The 27,012-nt window shown below is 50.0% G+C and overlaps 1 long non-coding RNA gene across 1 annotated transcript; it reads left to right on the forward strand.

Annotated features, from left to right (window-relative positions):
- Positions 1-8,569: 8,569 nt before the first annotated feature.
- Positions 8,570-23,426, forward strand: LOC142929750 (uncharacterized). Its single transcript, XR_012945902.1, has 2 exons — positions 8,570-9,171; positions 22,791-23,426. It is a non-coding gene; the product is annotated as an uncharacterized LOC142929750 (long non-coding RNA).
- The last annotated feature ends 3,586 nt before the right edge of the window (positions 23,427-27,012 follow it).

A 27,012-nucleotide genomic window follows, 5' to 3' on the forward strand; every position in this document is an offset into this window, starting at 1 on the left:
AGTGGCCCCTGGCAACATCGAGCGGGCCACCGTCAGCTGACTTCTGCGCGGTGTGCAGCTGACTGGGAGTCCCGCTCGACGGCGCCTTCCTCCGACGGGCGCCACCCGACGTCTTCTCGATGTTGACTCCACGTTGAGGCGGGCAGCCTCTCGCCCTCAGGGGGAACAGCGGTAGCGGGAGTCGCAAACACCACGGGCACTTTGTGGCCTCCCCCTGGAGCTGCGTCATCGATGTCCTTCTTTCATCCACGAAAGCCGCGCCGAGTCGTATGCGATCATTTGTTTGCATTATTTAGTTTTAGTGCAAAATGTAATGCAGCCGATGAATGGCGAGTTGTGTCTACTATACACGTGAGAGGAAAACGCGCCAATTAGTTACTACTTCAGCCCACCGGTGTATTGGAAAGTAAATCCACAACATTTACAATTTGAGTACGACGTTTCGCTGGTAATTGCATCCAGCATTATCAGGCGATTTGCCAGAATAAAGAAGCAATTCACCTGTTTCCGGTCTTAAATAGAACAAGATGACGTCATCACTGAAGCCATCAGGTGCAGAGATCAGAGGCGGAGGAGGGGTGGGAGGTTATTGTAATTATATTCATCTTCATTACGAATATGATGATTCACAATTACATTATTTTGCATGGGTTAGATAGGCATCTAGGTATGATGTCAATTGCTTAACTGTAACCCTCTACCACCCCGACAGAGCTAAACAAATCAAGTTGTCACGTCACGTGGGCAAATATGCCGATGTATTTGGTTTGTCAGCAAAAAACGGAGGAGGAGGAATGTTGAAAAGCACGCAAAACTTTTTGACAATTTTATATAGATGACATTTCGTCAAATATTACAACCGATAACGTCAAGTGTTTCATTTGTTTAACAAGTTGACTTTCGCGACCAAAATTATCCATAATAAAGAGGTGTTTTTTTGGTTAGATCGCGTAAATAGAAATGTGTCATTAAACCCACCACCACCCGACACAGCCAATTAGTAAGGGTTGTCACGTAAACAAAACATGCCAATTAGTTACTACTTCAGCAAACCGGTGTGTTGGAGGGTAAACCCACAAAATTTACAATTCGAGTACGACGTTTCGCTGGTGATTCCAACAGCCTCATCAGGCGATAGCCAATCCTGACTATTGCCTGATGAAGCTGGTTTTAATCACCTGCCAGTCGTCTTAGCCAACCCACGACACGTGGGTCTGTTCCATGAACTCCCGCCAGTGAGCCTACGACACTTCGCGTGACCCCAATGTTCACCTGGCCTGGCACAAGCGACGTGGTGACGTCTCCACCACTTAGTTGCGAATAGCGGCTGTTATCGTCAGCATCACGATCATGTTCGCCTAGAAGGTGTCACAGCAGACGATAGATTTAGCATTTTGTCCGTGAAGGCACCGACAATAGAGAGGAAGATAAAGGCAAATACTGGCCGACAATTCTCTTAATCCGCACACTTGTCCGGGAAGATTTTGACTCAGCCACAAGTGGTATCCTAGACGCAAGTCGTCCATCCCATTCACTGCGCTCCCATGCAGATGAGAGGATGAACCCAGGAGCGACAGCGAATGAATGAGAGGAGTCAAACGCGTGGCTGAGCACAGATCGGCCAATAGCACCACGCAAAAATAGTTTCTACTCTGTAGGTGTGTGAATGCATTTGTTGAAAGCAATGGGTGACTCCGATTAAATGATTATAAATATGTAGTGATACACTCAGAGACACCAGGAGTAGGAGGCACTCTATTTATTACAGCCTTCACAGGTACAGGGGTAACTACACTTTCAGTCAGGACAGCCAACAGACTGCCTGACTGACAACGCCGAGAAGGCGAAGACGGTGACGGAGACTCCAGCAGCTCGACGGGATCCCACTCCAAGCAACAGCCCCGAGACTTCGCTCGGGGTCCCCTTTTATCCCCCTGGAGTGGCCTGGCTCCGCCCCCGGCCACGCCCCTCTTCTAGAACCTACTAGTGGGTTCACGGGCTTACCTCACGTGCTCCCGCTATCACCTTTGCCCTACATCCCTCTCTCAGCTTATCACGTGACCTGCTGACAGACAGGGCCGCTGCAGATCCCCTTCTCTGCCAGCAATCGGCGCTATGCTCCATCGTGACCCCCTTCCATGTCACTAGAAATACAGACAGTACAGGGTGCTTCAAAAACATCTTAACACTTACACGGGACTATCGTTTTTAATAGAAAAGAACGGATAATACACTGTAACATGATAACAAATGTATGTTAATAGCTTCAAAAAGTCAAAGAGTCTCCACTTGTTCGCCATCGTAGTCAACACGTGGCCTCGAATCTTCTCCAGGTGGTCTCCAGAGCCCGGAGGCGGCAGCACGTTTCTTGTGGTATTGTTGCAAATTCTCGGAAGTGTTAACATTTTTTTAAGCACCCTGTATATAGTTACCCTTGAACTGCAATGCATTTCGTTTGTATGTAGCGTGCATAGCCAACCGTGCTAATCGGAGGTGCGATTGTCCATGCCCAATAACTCTTTACTCGCTCTTCAAAGCACTCGCCCACATCACGTGTCATTTGTCAACACAAACAAAACATTCAGCGCAGGTGGTTCCTTGGAATGATCTGTGGCTAGCGGCATGGTGGAAGGCACTGGGAGCCAGGTACCACGTGGGTCTTAGATGTCTCGGCATTTCCTCTGACATTCATTTCCCGTTCATCTGGATTTATTTTTTTGCTCTCCAGAAGTCTCTGTTATTCGTTGAGCACACGAGCAACACGATTTCGGACACTTCTCGCATTCCGTTGCCCTCTGGACAACGCACATTGGACAAGCTTCCCCAAAGTGAGCGCCAAAAGATGCATCTCGAGGCTCGGGTTTCTCTGGACAAAAAAAATATATATTTTAGACGTTTGTATTAAATTTGATAAGCCTTCCTTTAAGCAGTGGACTTTTATATGATCCATTCTCCCTCGGAGCCAGGGGAACCGCACTTCTCCATCATCCCCCTCGCGTCTCCCCGCAATCCGCTGTGCGAAGGCGACACTCGCAATGGAGATCTGCCCGGTGGGAGGGGGGGGGGGCGGGGTTGGTTGCGACTCGCATCCCAGAGCTTCCCCGTCACAGCCTCCCGTCTCTCGGGAGCCGAGGGCCGTTAAGAGCCGCAGAATATCGCTCCGAGACAAAGAGAGAGGAGAGAGAGAGAGAGGGGGGAGAGGGAGGAGAGAGAGAATCATCTCGCTCGCTCAGGGGCGCCAACGAGATGACAGCTCGGCTCCTCGGAGACTCGCGGCCGCAAACCCCGAAAGCGGGACGCCGCAACCGGCGGCAAATTCCCACCTCGGCATCGCTCACGGGCCGTGAGCCAACAGCCCGTTAAGTCCCCAAGGTGGCTCGCCGTCGCTAGCTATTCGGTGCCTTCATTTGTTCGTTTTGCAGGCCGCCGCACCGCGCATGGGACGCCGCCGACAGGGCGCTGCGAACGCGCCGAAGGGCCCCTCGGAGCTAAGAGAGCGCACGCGCGCCGCGTCCCTTTTGGGAAGTGAGACGTTTCAGAACACCACCCACGCGCAGGCGCGGAGCCCAGCTTGGCTGCCGGCCACGCTCGAAGTGTAGCCGCTCTGAAGGTTTCCCAGAGGAGCCGGGAGGGTGGGGGGGGGGGGTCAAGGGTCTCCAGCGACACCGCTTGCCGGTTTTATGGCAGTGAGCAAGGTCCGGACTTCACATAGGTTTGCTCGGTGTAAAAAAACACTAAACAATAACGAGCACCTCCCGCCAGCTGCATCAAAACCCCTTAACGCACTCGACGTTCGAGATGCGCCCTGACAGTCTCCCTCCATCTGCTCTGAGGTCTCAGGACCCGTGAAGGCCGCCCTGATGCACGCGCTTCCCACCCAGCACACCCAGTTTCGCCGGACCTTCCCGACTACAAAGACACAGATTCCACCCCCCCGGATAGGCTCAACAGCCTTTTGGGACAAGTGCTAGCGAGCAGCACCTATGAAGCCGGAACGGCACACAAGGGGGTGTGTGGCCAGCACCACGCCCGGCCGCCTTTGTATCCCCAGTGATGATATTTACACCTTGCCACAGTTACTCATTTGAGGATGAGTCGGCGTGTGTTGAACTTCTTTTGCACCAAACGTAACCTGGGGGGGGGGGGGGGGGGCAGGGCCGGTTCAGATATACGTCACTGGTATTGGTGGCTGTGAGCGGGAATCGAACTCGAGTCGCCGGGTCCGTAGCGCAGCACGCTAACTGCTGCACCACCGCTCCCCGTTACAACACTACCTGCAACACTCGCCTGGCCACGTTTCTCTTTCGGGACTTGTCAGGCACCTGTGCTCACATACCGGCGACTTCTTATCGAGATCTTTTATCTCGAAGTCCCTTGTCTGGGTGTGGATGTAATTGATCACAAAGGGACATTCTCGTTCACTTGCATCCTGCCTGCATGTGTTCACGACGCGCGCATGCGAAGGGCGTGTGCCAGTGTTCATTGTGGATGAGAGTAGGCTTGGAGGGAGGAGTTTTACTTGGAAGGGCGAATACATCTTTATCCAGTCTATCGATCTTCTAAATTATTCTCAACTTCATTAAAACAAAAACAAAAACATTTATTGAACCCACGAAAGTTCATTTTGCAAAACCTCAAATGATTGCAACGTATATATTTAGGAAAGATTTACATTTCAAACGGTGCAACCTTTAGGTAAAAAAACAAGTAATCCGCCCTCTTTTTCATATTTGTCTCTCCAAGTTATAAAAGTATTTTATGTCAAAATATTTACATCTTTGGAATGATTTTTTTTTAAGCAGCATTCGTTCAGTAAACTCCGGACCCGGTTTCGACATTCACCATCTCATCAGCAGAGCGAGGCTTTGCTCTTAAACCAACGATGGTGAACGCCCAGAATGTTTATGGGCAAGAAACCTTTCCCTCTCTTAGATAGTGGCCCTCGTTCACAGAAAGTGATATAATAATTATAATAAGCTTTTTTTTATTTTAGAAGGTAAGGCCTACTGAGCTGTGTAGCTCTTTTTATGAAGCGACCTGGCCACAAATGATAGCTCAACAAAGTGGCTTGTCATCACGTGGAAATGTAGAGCAGCCAAAATACTCGAAACGCGTTTTGATTCTAAATGTGGAGGGAAAACGTGGAGGAGCTGGAGAATAATCCACGCGACCATGGGGAGAGAGACACCGCCAGCTCCAATATACAGCAGGCGTCAGGGTCGGGATCGAACCCACGACCTCCTCTGCATACCAGGCGGGGTAGTTAACATATTCTAGCTAACGATGCGTATTGTTGGCACACTGGACTTGCGAATCCATGGCACGGTGGTCGGAGATCCGATCTCCTAGGCGAGGCACGGTCTCACTGCGGGAGGCGTTGTCTCGCTCGGAGATGGGATGATGTTGGGCAACATTCAAAAACACCGCGGGCGGACGTATTGTCGTCACTTTTCTTTAATTCACAAGGTCGGAGACGGGCGCAACCCTTCTGTGGCGCTAACAGAAGGAAGAGGGTTCGGGACCCCACCCACCCCCCTTGCCCGCCCCCCAGAGCAGAGGTGGCTCGCTCCGATGATCTAAGGGCAGCGGCGGCGCTTGTAGCCGCTCGCCACACACGGGGGGGGGGACGATCACAGCGAGCTGCCACTAGGGGGGAGGGTGGGTAACGGGTGGGTGAAGCAGCGCTCAGTTGTCACAACCCTCACCTCGTGTGATTTAGAATCGAGGAACATGGTGAAAAGTTAAAGGTGCAGCCCCGCAATGTATTGCTTAGACCGCTTTACATTTCCACGCGATTTAGCCACTTTTGTTGAGCTATCGTTTGTGGACAAGTCGCTTATGAAAAATACGTCAATACCTCAGTGGGCTTTGCCTGGTAGGTTAGGGATGGATGATTTAGTTCCATATGTATGTGTGTGGGTGATTTGTTTAATTTTCTTGTACTGCTATCATGTTTCTGTACCGTTTGTTTGTTGCTGTGACGTTCTTACCCCGCGCCCTCCCCTGGACATCTGTGAAAAAGAGCTTTATAGCTCATCGGATTCCTCCAGTATAAATACATATTCTGAGTATGCTGCTACCCGTGGGTGGTAGGGCCTCCGCCCTTTTGGGCGCACCTCTGCAAAGATATTCGGACGACTCACCCACGCCGGGCTGTTGTTGTTGTTTGTCGCAAGACGTCGGAGTACCCAGACCCCACCGCGCGGTACATCAGCCGAGCGACGACCTTGCGTTGCAGAAAGCCTGCACAACTTTGTTTCGACTTGCCACGCCGGGTGATCGGACGGACGGTCGGACGGGCGAGCGACCTCTGGACCGTAAATTCCGGGGTGCGACGCTAGCCGTCACAGGGAATCTTGATTTTTTTTACTTTATTTTCATAAAAGTCTGAAAATGTTCATACTGCAGGAATCGGATGGGACTACGAAGGCAAACTATGGCACCGCGTTGGTAAAAACAAAAACAAACAAAAAAGTGCATTCTCGGGGCTCGCGTCCCTTTACGTTGGACACCGACTGGACCGTGGGGACGATTGCCCGCGCCAGTGAGACTCGTGAACGCCACTCAGCTCCCTTCATTGCATGCAACTTTGAGTCTGCACCGCGGGGTTCACGACGCTCTTGGGGGCGCGTCGCCCCGGAGGCCTCTCCGATGGCTCGGCCGTCGACGCCGACTTCAACGACGTCCCCGTCTGCTGCCGCCGCTGTCCCGAGCCTCGAATTCCGCGACGCGAGAGTTCAAATGGCAAACAGCGGCGCCACGAGGCGCCGGGCGTCGCGATGACAAATGAAGGTCAGGGTGGGTCCCCCACGGGTTCCCCACGGGTCCCCCACGGGTCCCCACGAGTCCCACACGTGTTCCCCACGGGTTCCCCACCCCTGAGGGTGCCCAGGCCGGGAGCCATCTCCTGCTTGCAGCACTGAGCAAGTCCGCTCCATTGCAGGGCTACCCGTAGGGACGTTCACTGTGACGAGAGAGATGACTCAGAGCGTCATTGTTGTTATTGTTGTTGTTGTGATGATAACAATGTGACGACAGTCGCATGTAAAGAGCCCTTGGTCAATCTGCTGCTGGGTGTGGGCCTCCCCTGGCCTTGTGGTTCGTGGGGGCAGGGGGGGAGGTTATTTGAACATACTTCACCACTCCGGTGAGTAAGGGATTGGTGAAGGCGGGGAGCATGCTACGAGTTGCGGAAGCGTAGACGTCAATTACAACAAATGAAGTCCGCCACACTCCGCGCGGCTGCCCACAATGCAGCAACAACGTTACCATCATCATCATCTTATTATTATTATTGTTGTTGTTGTTGAAAGCGTAGACATAACAAGTCAACTTCGAACTTTATTTCCATTAAGCCGTTGAATGGCAAAACGTTACAGCCACGTACGAACGCGGCCGCGCGCGCGTGTGTGACCAAATAAACGAGTTAGCGTGTCTCGTGGGGCGTGGTGGGGGGGGGGATTCAGATCGGACCCTTAGGAGCGATCCCGAGTTCTCATTAGAAGCGGATGACGAAGCGCCACCCAGAACACCACGACGAGGGGGGCCCTTTGATCGCAGCGCCATGCGGCCTCCTGCAGTGCCGAGGGACGTGGGTGGGTGGGTGGACCCAGCGCTGACTGAGAAATGTTTTGTCCGCCTTCTTGGCTCTTAGTGTAACACCTCGTAGTAGGAGCAGACTTTCGCGACCAATGTCATCCATAATACAGCTGTTTCTGGGGTTAGATCGCGCATACACAGATGCGTCGTTAAACCCGCCACCACCCGACACAGTCCATTAGTGAGGTTTGTCACGTAAACAGAACGTGCCAATTCGTTACTAGTACAGCACGCCGGTGTGTTGGATACAAAAATCCACAACATTTCCAATGTTGCTGTTGGTGGGACAAGTGCGGCAGCGACCGTGCCCCGCTGAACAGAACTTTTTTTTACTAAAACTAAACGAATTTCTATTTTACCAGGTAAGGCACCACCGGCGCTATGCAAGCGCTTTTTCAGAAGCGCGACTCGGCTATCACAAATGAAATCTCAACGAAGTGTCTCATCGCGTGGAAATCGACAGCAGCAGACAAACACTCGAAACGCGCGGCGATGTTGATTCTAAATGTGGAGGGATAACACCGAAGGACGCCGAGAAAAATCCACGCGAGCATGCAAGTTCCACACACATACAGCAGCAGGCGTCAGGGTCGGGATGGAACCCACGACCTTCTGTATCACCAGGCGAGGTAGTCAACATCTCCTAGCCACCGTGGCGCCCCGAGTGACAACGCGCGGCTCGTGGGGAAGGAAGCAGAAAAACAAAAACACATGAAAACAAATAGTCGGTCAAAAAAACAAAACAATTGTCGCGGTGGTGGCGGCGGCGGCGATGGCGGCGGCGTTAAAGCTCGTTTAGGATGTTCATCTTTGCCGCCCGTGGATAAAAAAAGAAGTGCACGCAACTGTGACAGTCTCCGCGCGTGCACCCAGAGTCAACGCCGCGCCTCGCCGACTTCGGTAAACACGCGGGCGGGCGGGCGGGAGATGGCGCGCGGCACCGTGGGCAGCTGCTGCCGCCGTCCCCCGTTGGCTGCGTTCCTTAAAAAAACACGTTGCTCCAGAAATTGACGCTCGCAATAAATAAAAATGTCTAGGACGCGTTTTGTTGTTGTTGTTGTTTACCACTCGAAGCCCAACAGCCCCACTGGTCAATACCAGGAGTTTTCTCTGTGTGCTCCGGTTTCATCCCACGTTTGAACACTCATTAATTGGCCGATACCACCTCAATGTATTGAGGACCCCAGAGCATGGGCAAGTGTTCATAATTATTGCCGACTCATCGCGTGGTTGGCTGCCTTCCCGTGTTGTCTGCGGGTCCTCCTCTCGGCGAGAGTGAGCGGAGGTGCAGCGTTACAAAGCGTTACAAAGTCACTGTTATTACTACTGCCGGTGGTATTGTTGTTTTAACGATGATCACGATGATGGTTCTGGCGGCTCACTCATCAGCTCGCTCATCAGCTCGCAATGTGTTGTCGGGCGCGGTTTTGTTTGCACAGCTCGCAAGCCACAAAGACAAAGATCCCCCGTATGGCCTTCAACAGACTGCAGGGGCAAGGGCTCTTAGCGAGCACCTATGAAGGCAGGAGCTGTCCATGAGCACCACTCCCGACCGCCTACACACCGCGCCAGGTACTCATTTGAGGCTGAGTCGACCTGCACTCCCCGCTACACTCCCCGCTACAATCATAGGCATTTGAGGCTGAGTCGCTCTAGGGGAGGCACAGGACCGGTTCAGATAATTGTCACTGATGGTGGCCGTGAGCGGGAAACGAACTCGGGGCGCCAGGTTTGTAGCGCAGCACGCTAACCGCTACACTACCGCTCCCCACACTGACCCACAACAGCCACAGGTACGCACACACACAGGTACACACACACACAGATACACACACACACTAGTACACACACACACTACAGCCACAGGTACACACACACAGGTACACACACACAGATACACACACAGGTACACACACACACAGGTACACAACAATAACAACCGCCATTCGCCACTAAGTGGCGGTGACGTCACCACGACGACGTTTGTGCCAGGCCATGTGCACCTTGAGGCCACGTGAAGTGTCGAACGCCCGCCGGCAGAAAGTCACGGGGCAGACCCAAGTGCCACGGGTCGACTGACTGAGATGGCTGGCTGATGCACCACCTGTGCCCTCTACTGTGCCAACAGGTACACACACACAGGTGCACACACAGATACACACGCAGGTACACACACGCACCGGCACAGCGTGACACAACACGCCAGCCGGCGCAGGCTATTGGAGGCCCCGCGCGCGAGGAGCAGCCAGGCTGCCCGGGCACACGCGCGAGGGGCCTTTGTTGAGTGGAGGCAGCAACAACAACCACCACCACCGCCGCCACCACCACAGGTGACGGGGAGCGATGGGGGGGGGGGTGCCCATTTGTTACAAAAATACAATCGCGCTCCCCAAAAAGGGGGGTTCGGCTTATCCGAATGATCGTTTTTTTATTATTATAATTATTAGCACGGCGATGTTTGATTCAATCCAATTGAATGGCCTTTGTTGAGCCGGATGGGTAGCCCCATGGAGAGTCGTCATCTCTCGTCTGGAAGAGAAAGCCAGCGCGAGCCACCACGGTTGGACACAGAAGGGGAGAGACACGCGCGCTGCAGTTTGATATATATTTTTTTCTACTTAAACTTCGCGGATCGAATCTGTGAACGACGAGAAAAAAACACCCCAAATCGTGACAGACTGCTAGATGAAGGCCTGAGCATCACCAAACCTCGTGGTCAGGTGATGCCACGGTCAATCTGAGCCGACTTCACCGCTTCATCACCGCGGGCGGTCGTCCTCTCGAACACGTTCCATCGTTTGGCTGCCGCTCCATCACCCGTCTCGCCCACCGTCCCTCCTAGCGATCTACACCCCGTGCCCAAAGCCCACAAGCAACGGATTCAATGTAATTTTATTACAGCTATCGAACAAATCATTTTACCCTTTTTCTTATTCACCGATTGAGGTGCAGTACTCGGCATTCCAGGGACATTGCCAGACTGCATCTCAAACCACTGCTCAATGTCATCTCAAACCACAAACCCGGACATATTTCTCAAGTCAGCCCTAGGTCTATCGACACGGTGGATCCTTCCACCAGAGCACAGATATCGATTCCCGGGATCTCCGGCTCAAACCCGGACAGGTGGCAACCCCAAGGTCATCAATCACCGACGGAGTGCACTTTCTGCACAACTGAAAATGGCAGGAAGAAGAGCAAAGTCAAATATGACGCAATGGTTTAAAGCTTTCGTGACTGCAGTAATTCATATTCTTAGCTATTTCGGTAAAGTCACGTTGAAGGGAAACAATAAAATAATAAAATATATATAAAACAATAAAAATTCTCACGACGTTTCGACCATAATACAAACGGTCGTCATCAGGTGTTGCTTTTGCAAACTACTAAACTGTGATCACACGCAGCAGCAGTAACATCGTCTCCGCTGCTGCTGCTGCGATCAGCTGGCAGGACCAGGGGCGGAGCCACAGGGGGGGCTGGGGGGGGGGCTAGGCCCCCCTTGAAATTTTGGGAAAGTCGGTAATCGGGATAACCGGATATCCGGCTGCAGCAAAATGCTGCAGGCTGCCACCTTGTGCTGCCCTGCAGGCTGCTTGAGCGGCAGCCGTTCGAACTTATCGAACTTATTAGCCACATCAGCGGCCCCGACCTATTAATAAACTCCGCGTTCAAATCCAATACAAATTTGTTTTATACATTTGTGGCGCCCATTGGAAAACATTACACTGGATATCTCAGAATATTGAAGTCAGCCCCCTCCCAAAGTCAAAATCCTGGCTCCGCCCCTGGGCAGGGCCCTCCTGACAAGGAATGTTTGGACTCAGCGAGCCTTTCCTGGCTAAACAAGCGAAATGATGTTTCATATATATATTTTAAAATCATCGATTACTTGGTTGACACCATGAAAATGACAATCGACACAACCCGGTTTAACCTCGGCCAGAGGCTCAGATTCTTGCTCAAAGATCTCAGCGTTGCTGGGTCAGTGCATTGCTGTAGAAACTGGGATGCTTTAGACCCCCAAGGCAGTCGGACCCCATCGCGCTCTGCACACCTGTGGCACTGCCGGTCGGCAATGATCTGTGCTACGCGTTCAGCAGAGGTCTCTCGCAAACGATATCCGGAAAGTAAAAAAGAAAAACAGTCTGAGTCGCTGCTAATGAGCTGTGCGAAGAAAAAAAGAGAGCTTCGCGTGCCATGCGTGAGTCTCCGCGCTCCCTGCAGCCGCTTTTGTTCGGCGCACGGTGATTTTGATTCGTCGCTGTTTACTGTCACGTGTCCCTTCACCTGGGGCCCTGCTTCGCGAAGGGATCTGGAAAACGCACGCGACGGAGCGGCGCGCACGCTCGACCAGGTGAGGAGTCGCATTGCCCAGGTGAGGAGTCACATTGTCCAGGTGAGGAGTCACATTGCCCAGGTGAGGAGTCGCATTGCCCAGGTGAGGAGTCGCATTGCCCAGGTGAGGAGTCGCATTGCCCAGGTGAGGAGTCGCATTTGCCCAGGTGAGGAGTCGCATTGTCCAGGTGAGGAGTCGCATTGCCCAGGTGAGGAGTCGCATTGCCCAGGTGAGGAGTCGCATTGTCCAGGTGAGGAGTCGTATTGCCCAGGTGAGGAGTCACATTGCCCGGGTGAGGAGTCACATTGCCCAGGTGAGGAGTCGCATTGCCCAGGTGAGGAGTCACATTGCTCGGGTGAGGAGTCGCATTGCCCAGGTGAGGAGTCGCATTGCCCAGGTGAGGAGTCACATTGCTCGGGTGAGGAGTCGCATTGCCCAGGTGAGGAGTCGTATTGCCCGGGTGAGGAGTCACATTGCCCAGGTGAGGAGTCACATTGCCCAGGTGAGGAGTCGCATTGCCCGGGTGAGAAGTCACATTGCCCAGGTGAGGAGTCGCATTGCCCGGGTGAGAAGTCACATTGCCCAGGTGAGGAGTCGCATTGCCCAGGTGAGGAGTCGCATTGCCCAGGTGAGGAGTCACATTGCCCAGGTGAGGAGTCGCATTGCCCGGGTGAGAAGTCACATTGCCCAGGTGAGGAGTCGCATTGCCCAGGTGAGGAGTCGCATTGCCCAGGTGAGGAGTCACATTGCCCAGGTGAGGAGTCGCATTGCCCGGGTGAGGAGTCACATTGCCCGGGTGAGCATCCCCATTGCCCAGGTGAGGAGTCGCATTGCCCGGGTGAGGAGTCGCATTGCCCAGGTGAGGAGTCACATTGCCCAGGTGAGGAGTCGCATTGCCCGGGTGAGGAGTCACATTGCCCGGGTGAGCATCCCCATTGCCCAGGTCAGTCGCATTGCCCGGGTGAGGAGTCACATTGCCCAGGTGAGGAGTCGCATTGCCCGGGTGAGGAGTCACATTGCCCGGGTGAGCATCCCCATTGCCCAGGTCAGTCGCATTGCGCAGGTGAATACCATTGTCCAGGTGAGTGGTATTACCAGGTGAGTCGCATTCCCCAGGTGAGTCCCATTGCTTAGGTGAGTCGCATTGCCTCGGCTCAACGGATCAACTCCCGCATCTGCCGGAGTGGTCAGTTGGTGTCCAGCCACGATCCACGGGCGTAGCCGTCTTTGCAGTGAACGATGAACGCCTCCTTCGCACGCTCCAGACAAACTGCTCTAAAGGATTTATTATTTAAATCCCAAGATTTGACAATGGATCCAATGCAGTGTTCTTCACACATTTTCAGCGGGGTGGCGGAGGGGGGGTGGGGGCATTTTCGCCGATGAGACATCATCAGTGTGAGGGGCCGCCACACATTTAAAACCATTGGGGGTTTGAGAGCAGCATGATGATGATGACGATGGGGTGGTGTTTTCACAATTTGTTTTTTGCCAGGGGCCGCACTAAAGGCCACCAGGGGACCGCCAATGGCCCGCGGGCCTTACAATCAAAAACACCGATCTAATGCCGATAAGTACAAAACGTAGTAACGATATGCGCCCCAATAGGACCTTTAGCAGGGTGCGTTATCAGTCCTGCAAGCGATGCCGCACGACCGCTTGCAATGATCATGTGGGGAGGGGGGGTGGGCACGAGTTCGATTCCTGGTCGAGGATCGGCAGCCCGGTCTATGCCCACTGTTGACGGCCAGAGCGATCTCACCGCAGCGTAGGCACTGTCACCGCTCGATTGTTCCTCTGAGTGGGGAGAGGTCCACAAGACCTCAGCGCCTTTCACACGTTTCACAAATCACCCGCAACCAAACCAATGAAATGTAACAAGTGCCCACCTCTCCCCCTCTCACGGCCGCACTGGTGGGATGGTGAAGGTAGAGAGGATAGATGTTGAGTAGGGAAGTACAATCCATTGTGTACCGCTTCTAAGTTGTACATTGACTCATTACCCAAATATGTCCGTTCACAAGAAGACTCCAACATTCGTTCCACACGAATGACTTTGCCCCCAGGACGTTGAGGAAGAGGTTGAGATCAGTGTGGGGGTGGAGATTGCACGTGGGAGGCTGGTAGAGGCCAGGCTGTGCCAGCCATGGTGAATAAATGAGGATGGCATTCAACACGTCCTCAAAGTTCCACCTGTCATTAAAGTTCTACCTGTAATAAAAGTTCTACCTGTACTCAAAGTTCTACCTGTCATCATAGTTCCACTGTTATCAAAGTTCCACCTGTCATCAAAGTTCCACTGTCATCAAAGTTCTACTGTCATCAAAGTTCTACTGTCATCAAAGTTCTACTGTCATCAAAGTTCTACTATCATCAAAGTTCCACTGTTATCAAAGTTCCACCTGTCATCAAAGTTCAACTGTCATCAAAGTTCCACCTGTCATCAAAGTTCCACCTGTCATCAAAGTTCCACTGTCATCAAAGTTCCACCTGTTATCAAAGTTCCACCTGTCATCAAAGTTCCACTGTCATCAAAGTTCTACTGTCATCAAAGTTCTACTGTCATCAAAGTTCTACTGTCATCAAAGTTCTACTATCATCAAAGTTCCACTGTTATCAAAGTTCCACCTGTCATCAAAGTTCCACCTGTCATCAAAGTTCCACCTGTCATCAAAGTTCCACTGTCATCAAAGTTCCACTGTCATCAAAGTTCCACTGTCATCAAAGTTCTACCTGTCATCAAAGTTCCACTGTCATCAAAGTTCCACCTGTCATCAAAGTTCCACTGTCATCAAAGTTCCACCTGTCATCAAAGTTCCACCTGTCATCAAAGTTCCACTGTCATCAAAGTTCCACCTGTCATCAAAGTTCCACCTGTCATCAAAGTTCCACCTGTGATAAAAGTTCCACCTGTCATCAAAGTTCCACTGTCATCAAAGTTCCACTGTCATCAAAGTTCCACCTGTCATCAAAGTTCCACCTGTCATCAAAGTTCCACTGTCATCAAAGTTCCACCTGTCATCAAAGTTCCACTGTCATCAAAGTTCTACTGTCATCAAAGTTCCACTGTCATCAAAGTTCTACCTGTCATCAAAGTTCCACCTGTCATCAAAGTTCCACTGTCATCAAAGTTCCACCTGTCATCAAAGTTCCACTGTCATCAAAGTTCCACCTGTCATCAAAGTTCCACCTGTCATCAAAGTTCCACTGTCATCAAAGTTCCACCTGTCATCAAAGTTCCACTGTCATCAAAGTTCCACCTGTCATCAAAGTTCCACTGTCATCAAAGTTCCACCTGTCATCAAAGTTCCACCTGTCATCAAAGTTCCACCTGTCATCAAAGTTCCACTGTCATCAAAGTTCTACTGTCATCAAAGTTCCGCTGTCATCAAAGTTCTACCTGTCATCAAAGTTCCACCTGTCATCAAAGTTCCACTGTCATCAAAGTTCCACCTGTCATCAAAGTTCCACCTGTCATCAAAGTTCCACTGTCATCAAAGTTCCACCTGTCATCAAAGTTCCACTCGTCATCAAAGTTCCACTGTCATCAAAGTTCAACCTGTCATCAAAGTTCCACTGTCATCAAAGTTCCACTGTCATCAAAGTTCTACCTGTCATCAAAGTTCCACTGTCATCAAAGTTCTACCTGTCATCAAAGTTCTACCTGTCATCAAAGTTCCACCTGTCATCAAAGTTCCACCTGTCATCAAAGTTCCACTGTCATCAAAGTTCCACCTGTCATCAAAGTTCCACCTGTCATCAAAGTTCCACTGTCATCAAAGTTCTACTGTCATCAAAGTTCCACTGTCATCAAAGTTCTACCTGTCATCAAAGTTCCACTGTCATCAAAGTTCTACCTGTCATCAAAGTTCCACTGTCATCAAAGTTCTACTGTCATCAAAGTTCCACTGTCATCAAAGTCCCACCTATCATCAAAGTTCTACTGTCATCAAAGTTCCACCTGTCATCAAAGCTCCACCTGTGATAAAAGTTCTTCCTGTCATCAAAGTTCCACCTGTTATCAAAGTTCCACCTGTCATCAAAGTTCCACCTGTCATCAAAGTTCCACTGTCATCAAAGTTCCACCTGTCATCAAAGTTCCACTGTCATCAAAGTTCCACCTGTCATCAAAGTTCCACTGTCATCAAAGTTCCACCTGTCATCAAAGTTCTACTGTCATTAAAGTTTTACTGTCATCAAAGTTCCGAAATCCCAATCGGCTGAAATCGCAACAAATCGGCAGATGTACGTCACCTTTACAATTTACCGTCAACGTAATAAAAAAAAACAAATAATGTCCACATCTCATCAGCCACCACGGGCTTCTGTGACGCACGCCACACGCACCCAGACGCACGCCGCACGCACTCAGACGCACGCCGCACACACGCAGACGCACGCCGCACCCAGACGCACGCCGCACGCACCCAGACGCACGCCGCACGCACCCAGACGCACGCCGCACCCAGACGCACGCCGCACGCACCCAGACGCACGCCGCACCCAGACGCACGCCGCACGCACCCAGACGCATGCCCCACGCACGCAGACGCCGCGCGGACCTTCCCCGCCGACTCTCCTCTTCACTCTGTGGACTTTTAAAACCTCAACTCCATTCGGGCGCCGGCGGATTTTTGTTGAAAACGACCGTTTGTGTTATGGTCGAAACGTCGTGAGAATTTGTATTGTGTTATATATATTTAATTATTTTGTTGTTTCCCTTCAACGTGACATTTACCCTGTCAATGTAACACCAGATAATCGAAAATAACTACTAACATCGGATGTTATAAAGGTTTGAGATGGGTGTAGCCCAAGGGTCATAAGTGAAGTGGGCGGGGCTAGTGATGAAATTTGCATGTCAATGTAAGATCGGGTAAATCAGAGAGTCACCTTCACGACGACGAAGCTGCATTGTGAGAGATCAGCATGGCAATGTAAGGTCGTCGAGTTGAGTTTTATCTCGACCTCAACTTTGCCGTCTTCAATGAGTTCCGCTAATATGCATGGTTTAGATGGCGCAAGTAAAATGTGTGATGCACAAACGTGAACATTGTTTTGTGCTGAGCTCCGTCTTGCACCGTTCACGCGTGAATCGCTCTCCGTCCCTGCCGGCAGTGCTACTGAAGCCGTAATTAATTGGCACGTGCGTCCATGACGTGGCAACTTTATTAATTGTCCGTGTCGGGTAGAGGAGGATTTACGACACACATTTACTCACGCAGTAATCTCACCCCCCCCAAAAAAATCATGATTTATGAATCGTAACATTGGTCGGGAAAGGCTGGGTGTTAATTTAATTTCCTTTCGTTTATTTCCATCGGTCGATATAATTACTATTTCATTAACAAATCACGTATATAGTTAATGCTTTCTCTCTTTATGATTACCAACCGATGTCTCCAATCCGATTCGAATTGCCTTGCTGATTGGGTATCTTTTTATACCGACTCCTCTTTTATTCGTAATCTCAGCGTAGCACATGATGATGACGATGATTATAACACTTTTACCATTTCATACTATTAGATATTCACGTTAGGGTTATTGCAAGACTGAAATAAAAAAAACAATCATAATCTCATATATATTTCATACGTTGACTGGATTGCCTCTATTATTTTTTATCAGAACGTAATCTCTCTTCCTGAAGGTTAATCCCATATTTTAGTTCGCGCTTCTGTTGAACCGTGTTTAGTAGACGCACCGGATTCGGGAAAAAAGATATGACTTTTAAACATTGATTTTCCTCGTGCATTCTCTCCCTAAGGGCTTGCGAAAGGAATCAATAGAAATCCATTAATGAACTACCCATTCAAAGTAGTTTCACATTTTAAAGCGAAACATTACATTCATTATCAAGGGGGAGGATAAAAATGTCACGGTCGTCTGATTCAAAAGCACGACTCCCGTCGTGCCTTGTGCACGTGCCAGGTGACCACCACCGCGTTCCACCCACAATGCTGTCGGCATTGTCTAGACCACCATCTCCGACAGAGCCGAGTGCTCTCCACGAGAGTCTCGAATATGGCGAAGGATTAGTTTAACACGTAGGCTTTCGCGACCAAACTGTAAATGTGGATTCACTCTTCAACACACCGGTGGGCTTAAGTAGTGAACTATTTGTCTTTTTGTCAACGTGACACTTTTTTTTGCTGATTGGCCGTGTCGGGTAGTGGAGGGTTACGACACATTTATAAATAAACGCGATCTAACCCAAAAACCTTTATTATGAATGGCGAAGGATTAACCACGTTTCATCTCGTGACACGCAGTGATTTACCAAACAACAATCACTTCCACGCAACAAACCCATTGTGTGATGAACAAAATCCAGGTTGCATCCCAGGGTGAGTGGTTAGTGCCCAACACTAGCAGATATCGCATCTGTTTCTAACATAGCCGAGCTATTACCCCCGTGCCTCTATCCCGCCCTTCCCCATACACCACGCGCTGCTGTTCAATAATGACCGCCAGTGCTTCCAGAATCGAGTCATGCTCCAGGAGAGAGAGGAGCTCTCCACGCCCATTAAAAGACCTCTCCACGTTCAGAGGATTTGGCTGCAACTATACATTTACACGTGACATGCCGCTCCGCTCGGGCTATCGTTTGTGATGGCCAGGTCGCTTCTGAAAAAGAGCTGTACGGCTCAATTGGCCTTACCTGGTAAATAAAAAAAATAGTTTTGTACGTTGAACATCTTTCGCACCGTACGTAGCCAACCGTGCAAATCGGAGGTACGGGGGTTGGGACAACAAACTAACACACAAAAAGCGGTTCTAAAAAGTGAACTTTCAATCTATATTCAAAAGCACACGGCTCCAGTGACCTAATATCGAAAGGAAGAGCGTTCCAAACGGTCGCAGAAGCGCTTCTGAAAGTGACCGTCTTCGTTCGGTGGTTAGCCAAAAGCCGCCGCCGTCGCCGCGATGATGACCGCAGTTCGCGCGACGATTTGAACACGGCAAGAATTGCTTCCTGAGAGCAGACAGCTGTGTCACACCAACTGACAAGCGATCTCATCGTCCACCGCGCAAGGTTTTAGTTTGATTCCGTCACGCACGCCGAGCTGAATGTTGGTAACCGCTTCCGTCAGGAGGCCGCGGCCGCCTCGCGTCGAGCACCCCGCTCACCCTGAGAAGCTCCCCCACGCCGGGAAATGTTGACTCATCAGCCACGGTAAATCCACTGCTGGATAAAGGCATCCCCCAAGCCGCCGCAATTTATCGCGATTGAGCCGTGCAACAATCACTCCCAGCAGCCGCACACCGAAACGATTTCACCACTCCATCTCCCCTTCGGTGGTGGGACCTCTCGGAGGCGTTCCACTACTTTGGGTACCGCGGTGGCGAGATGTTACCTACCTCGCCTGGTGTACAGAAGGTCGTGGGTTCGATCCCGATTCTGACGCCTGTAAATTTGGAGTTTCAATTTCTCTCTTCCCCGTAGTCGCGTGGATTTTTCTCCGGGTCCTCCGGCGTTTCCCTCCACATTTAGAATCAACGTCACGCGTTTAGAGCATCTGGCTGCGCTACATTTCCAGACGATGCGCCACTTCGTTGAGCGATAATTTCTGGCCAGGTCACTTCTGAAAAAGAGCTCAGTGGGCCCTTACCTGGTGAAACAAAAAATAGTTTATAGTTTTCTTTGGCTGCCACTCTGTCACTATTCTTGACCATCGGCCACCATCCCCTCGAGTGAAGTGACCTGCCGGACAACAGATTCAATTATCGAATCCTACGTGTGTCCTCTAATCCAGGGATCCCCAACCCCCGGGCCACGGACCGGGACCGGTCCGTGGCCTGTTAGGAACCGGGCCGCACAGCAGCAGGAGGTGAGAGCGGTGAGTCCGCACGTGGCCCGCCCCATTATTTTATTATTTACCATTTCCGTCCGCGCCTCTTTCCCGCACTGCGCACTTGTCTCAGTCACAGTGTTGGTAATCCCACAAGCTGACCCCTAGTAGCCACAATGAGTAAGCCCACAAGCTCTAACCCCTAGTAGCCACAATGAGTAAGCCCACAAGCTCTAACCCCTAGTAGCCACAATGAGTAAGCCCACAAGCTCTAACCCCTAGTAGCCACAATGAGTAAGCCCACAAACTAACCCCTAGTAGGCACAGTGAGTAAGCCCACAAGCTCTAACCCCTAGTAACCACAATGAGTAAGCCCACAAGCTCTAACCCCTAGTAGCCACAATGAGTAAGCCCACAAGCTCTAACCCTAGTAACCACAATGAGTAAGCCCACAAGCTCTAACCCCTAGTAACCACAATGAGTAAGCCCACAAGCTCTAACCCCTAGTAGCCACAATGATTAAGCCCACAAGCTCTAACCCATAGTAGCCACAATGAGTAAGCCCACAAGCTCTAACCCCTAGTAGCCACAATGAGTAAGCCCACAAGCTCTAACCCCTAGTAGCCACAATGAGTAAGCCCACAAGCTAACCCCTAGTAGCCACAATGAGTAAGCCCACAAGCTCTAACCCCTAGTAGCCACAATGAGTAAGCCCACAAGATCTAACCCCTAGTAGCCACAATGAGTAAGCCCACAAGCTCTAACCCCTAGTAGCCACAATGAGTAAGCCCACAAGCTCTCACCCCTAGTAGCCACAATAAGTAAGCCCACAAGCTCTAACCCCTAGTAGCCACAATGAGTAAGCCCACAAGCTAACCCCTAGTAGCCACAATGAGTAAGCCCACAATAAGTAAGCCCACAAGCTCTAACCCCACGTAGCCACAATGAGTAAGCCCACAAGCTCTAACCCCTAGTAGTAGCCACAATGAGTAAGCCCACAAGCCAACCCCTAGTAGCCACAATGAGTAAGCCCACAAGCTCTAACCCCTAGTAGCAACAATGAGTAAGCCCACAAGCTCTAACCCTAGTAGCCACAATGAGTAAGCCCACAAGCTCTAACCCCTAGTAGCCACAATGAGTAAGCCCTCAAGCTCTAACCCTAGTAGCCACAATGAGTAAGCCCTCAAGCTCTAACCCCTAGTAACCACAATGAGTAAGCCCACAAGCTCTCACCCCTAGTAGCCACAATAAGTAAGCCCACAAGCTCTAACCCCTAGTAGCCACAATGAGTAAGCCCACAAGCTAACCCCTAGTAGCCACAATGAGTAAGCCCACAATAAGTAAGCCCACAAGCTCTAACCCCACGTAGCCACAATGAGTAAGCCCACAAGCTCTAACCCCTAGTAGTAGCCACAATGAGTAAGCCCACAAGCCAACCCCTAGTAGCCACAATGAGTAAGCCCACAAGCTCTAACCCCTAGTAGCAACAATGAGTAAGCCCACAAGCTCTAACCCTAGTAGCCACAATGAGTAAGCCCACAAGCTCTAACCCCTAGTAGCCACAATGAGTAAGCCCTCAAGCTCTAACCCCCAGTAGCCACAGTGAGTAAAAAACAAACGTCGCTGGAGAGCTTCTTTGAAAAGGGGGAAAGACCCAATGATGAACCCCCCACCCCGGTCCGTGAAACAATTGTTTTCCACGAAACCGGTCGCTGGTGCCAAAAAGGTTGGGGACCGCTGTTCTAATAATCCACGCGGTTCCTCGTTCTGCGTCTCAATGCAATGCCACATCTGTGAGGAATAGGCCAATGTGCGTCACGTGGCATTAAAGACCACGAGAGAATCTTCGCGATGGTTTGTCACTTGAATTCTGCACGGCACAGCTCCCAGGGCTGAACATTAAAAACAAAAGATTACAAAATAACAATAGGCTTTACCATCTATGGCAGTAAAACAGGAGGCGTTAAGATGTTCAAACACCACATAGGTTCCTGTGGCAAAACATGCACCGATAATACATTGTACATTGTCTTGGAAACGTATTCGCCTACATCATACACAACGTGCTGTAGGCCAATCCGTTTCAAAGGAAATGCCTATTTTACCAGAGCGTGTCTGTTTGCATGTATCACCTACAGTGTGTGTGGTTAATACCGACTTGATGCATTGCAAAAAGTCTCGTTGAGCTATCATTTGTAGTCAAATTAAAAAGAAGCTAATAGCTCAGTGAGATTTAACTGGTAAGACACAAAAACAATAGTTTGTTTAACACTAGGCCTTATTGTTCACCACCCGACACAGCCAATTAGATTTACTCTCCAACACACCGGTGGGCTGAAGTCGTAACTATTTGGCGTTTTGTTTACGTGACAAATCCCTTACTAATTGGCAGTGTCGGGTGGTGGAGGGTTACGACACATTAATGCTTACGCGATCTAACCCAAAAACCTTTATAATAATAGGGTTTTCCCCCTTTTTTCTGACAATAAAACTGAAACCTTTTTACAAGGATTCATGTCTGCATTAATCACAATACCTGCAGTCAAAATGTAAACAAAAAACATACTATGATAATATATGCATTGTCCTTGAAACTGATTGGTCCAGCACCAATTGGGTCGAGGCTCAAAAGAAAGCCGACCCTTGGTGTGGACCAATCAGTTTCAAGGACAATGCATACATTATCATAGTATGTTTTTTGTTTGCATTTTGACTGCAGGTATTGTGGTTAATGCAGACATGAATCCTCGTAAAAAAAGGTTTCAGTTTTGTTGCCAGCAAAAAGGGGAAAACCCCTATTATTTCATTTTGGTACTGGCAAAGGAGGTCTAATGATGCCAAAAACCTTTATTATAAAAGAAAATAGTTTACTTGTATATCTTTTTGATCATTGTTTACCATTCACATACTTTACACTCCTATCGTGTTTTGTACTGTCTGTTGTCGTCACGTTCTGACCCCGTGGCCCGCCTGGCCCATGGGATTCCTCCTCCAGTCTAAAAAATAAAATATCCCTCTTCTCATTCGGACTCGTGTCCTGATTCTAATTCGTGCAGCAGGTCTGTGGACTCCTCTCCCGCAGCGAAGTCGCTCCAACGTGACGCGCCTTGCGCGACGATCATCACCGTTCCGGACCGGCGCGTCGTCTCGTCGTCACGTGACGCCGACGACACAACTGGCACGTGATCGCGAATAATGAAACAGGTTTTTCTACTGCAATTTTGTCTGCGACGGTGCGTATGCTTCCTATCTACATAAATGACACATCGTCCAAAAGAAATGTGCAAGACTGGCCACCTCTTCACAGTACTTAGCTCAATCTGCCCCGATGTTTAAGAAACTCAATATCATGTCCATCTACACCATTAATATATTCCAAATATGATTTGAAGCTTTCGTGACTGCAGGAATTACTCTTTGGCTCTTTCGGTAAAGTAACGTAGAAGGGAAATAAATTAAATAATAGAATGCGACGTTTCGATTGCAACACAAGCAGTCGTCATCAGGTAGAACTAAATTTGAGAGAGAGAGACAAAACACAGACACGGAGACACACAGACAGACACACAAGCAGAGAGATACACACAACATAGACACACAGAGAGAAACAACACATAGACACACACACAGAGAGACACACAACATAGACACACAGAGAGAAACAACACAGAAACACATAGAGAGAGACACAACATAGACATACAGAGTCTCTGTGTGTCTATGTTGTGTGTCTCTCTCTGTGTGTCTCTGTGTTGTCTCTCTCTGTGTCTCTGTGTTGTCTCTCTCTGCTTGTGTGTCTGTCTGTGTGTCTCCGTGTCTGTGTCTTGTCTCTCTCTCAAATTTAGTTCTATCTGATAACGGTTGCTTGTGTTGCAATCGAAATGTCGTATTCTATTATTAAATTAATTTTATTTCTACGTGACTTTGCCGAAAGAACCAAAGAGCATATTCCAAATATGCAAATTTAATCTATAAATACACGTACCTCCACGACATCGAACCGTAACCCTTCAAAGTATTCTTCCATGTTAATTCCCAAATCCGCGCGTACAACACGAGACACTCCGAAAACCTTCACCCTCCCCACAGCTGCACCACGCACAGAGTCAACTCTCTATCACACAGGTTCTGTACTCGGGAATTCCTATCTTTACAATGCCAAAATAAAATCGTTAATCCTCAATAACTTCAAGCATGGACTACGGGTCAGCCTGATGAGCTACCCAGGAGTCTCCTCCATGTAGCCTCGCTCCCGCACACACTCACGCACACATGCGCACACAAAAACAACACTGAGCTTAACATGTTTAATTGCAATCAGTATGCTTTGTTTAATTGATTGATCAATCAGTTGTGAATATTTTTTTTTACCTCTTCTGTAATTGCACCGTTCGCCTTTCGCGTGTTTCTCCTGTGCGAATAAACAATACAAATGCAGCGCGTCGATAAATTGTACGACGATTTCAATTTCGAGGGTAGCTATTTTCTCTTAACTCTCACTTTTGTTTCAGCTTCGATGAATGGGTTATTATTAGTCTGCAGCCCATCGCATTATCGTCGTCCATTAGCTTAACAAACAACACTCGCCACGCGCGCTGTTGGTGACTTTCGCATCGTAAAATCCCGCACTCGGGGCACCGCTGATCAATGGCAATCTGCACAAGCGGACCGTGGCAGTGCCTTTTGCCCAACGCGGATGAACACGTCTTAACTCGGGTGCCGTTTGTTATCGTGAGCGCTCGATAACGACAGACTTCGATCGCTACCGATACAATTATTCACGCATTGACACCGCCAACGGATGATGTCTCAAAGTGTCGAGAGCATAACCGATTGAATTGCTTTTTTTTTTCCAAAGAGGTCTGGGACAGCGTAACGTTAAATGCAGAAATACGGTATTAACCAAGATTTTTTAAAAAAACGGGGCAGCTCGTGGCATATCTGTGAACACGGCTGAGTGTTGCTACATCGTGGGCACAAGTTCCCTCAAGGTACGCTGGCTTTCACCACGTCGGGAAACGCTTTAAAATTATTTATTTTACCCGGTAAGGCCCACTTAGCTACACAACTCTTTTTCAGAAGCGACCTGGCCACAAACTATAGCTCAACGAAGTGGCTCATCATCGTGTGGATATTCATAGCAGCCAAAAACTCTAAAGGCGTGTTTCTAAATGCGGGTTTAAAACCCGGAGAAGAATCCACGCGACCACGGGCAGGGAAACACGAAAACCCCAAATATACAGCAGCAGCAGCAGGCGTCAGGGTCGGGATCGAACCCACGACCTCCTGCATACCAGGCGAGGTAGTTAACATCTCGGCACCGTGGCACCCTTAAGATGTCTGGTCAGCGTGGAAGAGTAGGCCAAATACACCCTCGAGAGGGGAATCACTAGAGCCCCACCAGCAGTAGCGTGTGCACACAACGGCGCTTTTACCACCTTCAAAGCTAACCTGTGCACACAATTGAATAACATCAACCGATGTTGCCATGAACCCACTTGCTCTACTGCCTGCTTCAGGGCACATTGTTGCCCTGAAGGTAAGCGTCGTGTATAACCCATGGCTCCCATCTCGGCCTGATCCATCAACCCTGCCTGCAGGTCTCTCTGGATCAAAGCTGCACGCCACCACACACACAGAGAGACAGACCAGAAGCAGTCAACCACGAGTGACTTAGATTACTCGACCAATAAAACATATATAAAGCCCAACGCAGACATGAAAGCGAGGTTTGAATGGAATTTTTCAAGAAGAGAATGCGGCAAGGAGAGACACACACACACAGAGAGAAGAAGAGAGAGGGTAGAGAGAGAGGGGGTAGAGAAGGGGGTAGAGAGAGAGAGAGGGAAGGGGTGAGGAGAGCAGAGCGAGAAATAGTTTGTTAAATCTTTCATTTAATAAGGGGGGGGGGTTACATAAAGCAAAGCATTAAACAAAAACGAAATCATGAACGAAGCAAAGTGCCGACTACACCGAGCATCTTCTGTTTTCCTCTGATCGTAAAAAAGAGACAAACACAGAGAGAGAGAGAGCGGAGAGACGCGCACAGATACAGAGAGAGAGAAGAGACAAACACACACACAGAGAGAGAGAAGAGACAAACACACACAGAGAGAGAGAAGAGACAACACACACAGAGAGACTTTGACTTTTAAACAACTTTATTGCCGCCAGCAGCAAAAGCACTGGAGGCGATTTCGATATGAAATACACAAAGTCACCAGCAACACAAATGAAAATAAACGTTACAAATCCACGCGCTGTGGCGCTAAAAAGCACCGCGCACAGCATGAAAGAAAAGTCACGTGGTGGTTGTGGTGGTCATTCGCGCACGCCACGTTGACGAGCGAGCGCTTCAGAAGGTGAACACGAGGGGTGCCGTCCACGCTGGTACAGAGAGGGGCTTGTCCGGCTCCAGAGAGAGCGCGGAGAGACGCGCACAGATACAGAGTTCGGCACCGTTGGAGAAAGCGTCGGAGGCGCAGGAGGAGCGGAAGATGCCCGAGCAGGAATCTAACAAAGAGGCCACTCTAATCCCCTTCATTTAGCGGCTTCAGCGGCTTGAGCGGCTCTCGTTTTCACACTGTTTACTGGGCTATGACCGGCTTACAGAGATTAGCACTTGCGGAGGGCGCTTTGGACAGAGTCGAAGGGACGGGCTTAGTCTGGAGCCCGAGCGACTTCTTTGATCTGCGGTGCCAGACCGCATTGTTACGGGGAGAACTAAGCTGGGCCTTGTGATGTTTCCTAAAATTTATTTAAAAAAAACCTTTTTTTTTTAATCGCATTACAGGGAAACCAGGGCCAACGTGGGGACGCAAATCGGGGAAACATTTAAAGTATGGAGAACTAGAGGGGTTGGTGCTGGGTCGCGGGGGACCCAGCGATGGAACGCACAATGCGCATTTAACCGCTGAATGGCGACAAATAAAATCCCTTGGCCATTGTCGGCATCATTGTGGCCCTGGGGGGGGGGGGGGGTGAAGTGTGGGGTTAAGAGGGGGGGGGACGCTTCCGTCCTCGTTGTGAATGCGCAAAGGGCCAGGACGGGGGTCCCGCACCGTAGCCTCCGATAGGGACAGACAAACACCGACTCGGTCTCATAACGTGGACAACGCCGTCACTTCTACACAACATTACAAAAAAATAATCAACCAGCCTGGTCTGATAACGGTGTCCGGGCCTCTCCAATATGACACCCTTCAGGCAACGTAGCTGTCAAGGATAATTGGGAGTCCTTTCTCAGCAATTTGTCACAGCAATTTTACCAATTTGACA

Source organism: Petromyzon marinus, chromosome 33, assembly GCF_048934315.1.
Source record: "Petromyzon marinus isolate PM22_M1 ecotype Great Lakes invasive population chromosome 33, UKy_Petmar_22M1.pri1.0, whole genome shotgun sequence".
Lineage (NCBI taxonomy): Eukaryota > Metazoa > Chordata > Hyperoartia > Petromyzontiformes > Petromyzontidae > Petromyzon > Petromyzon marinus.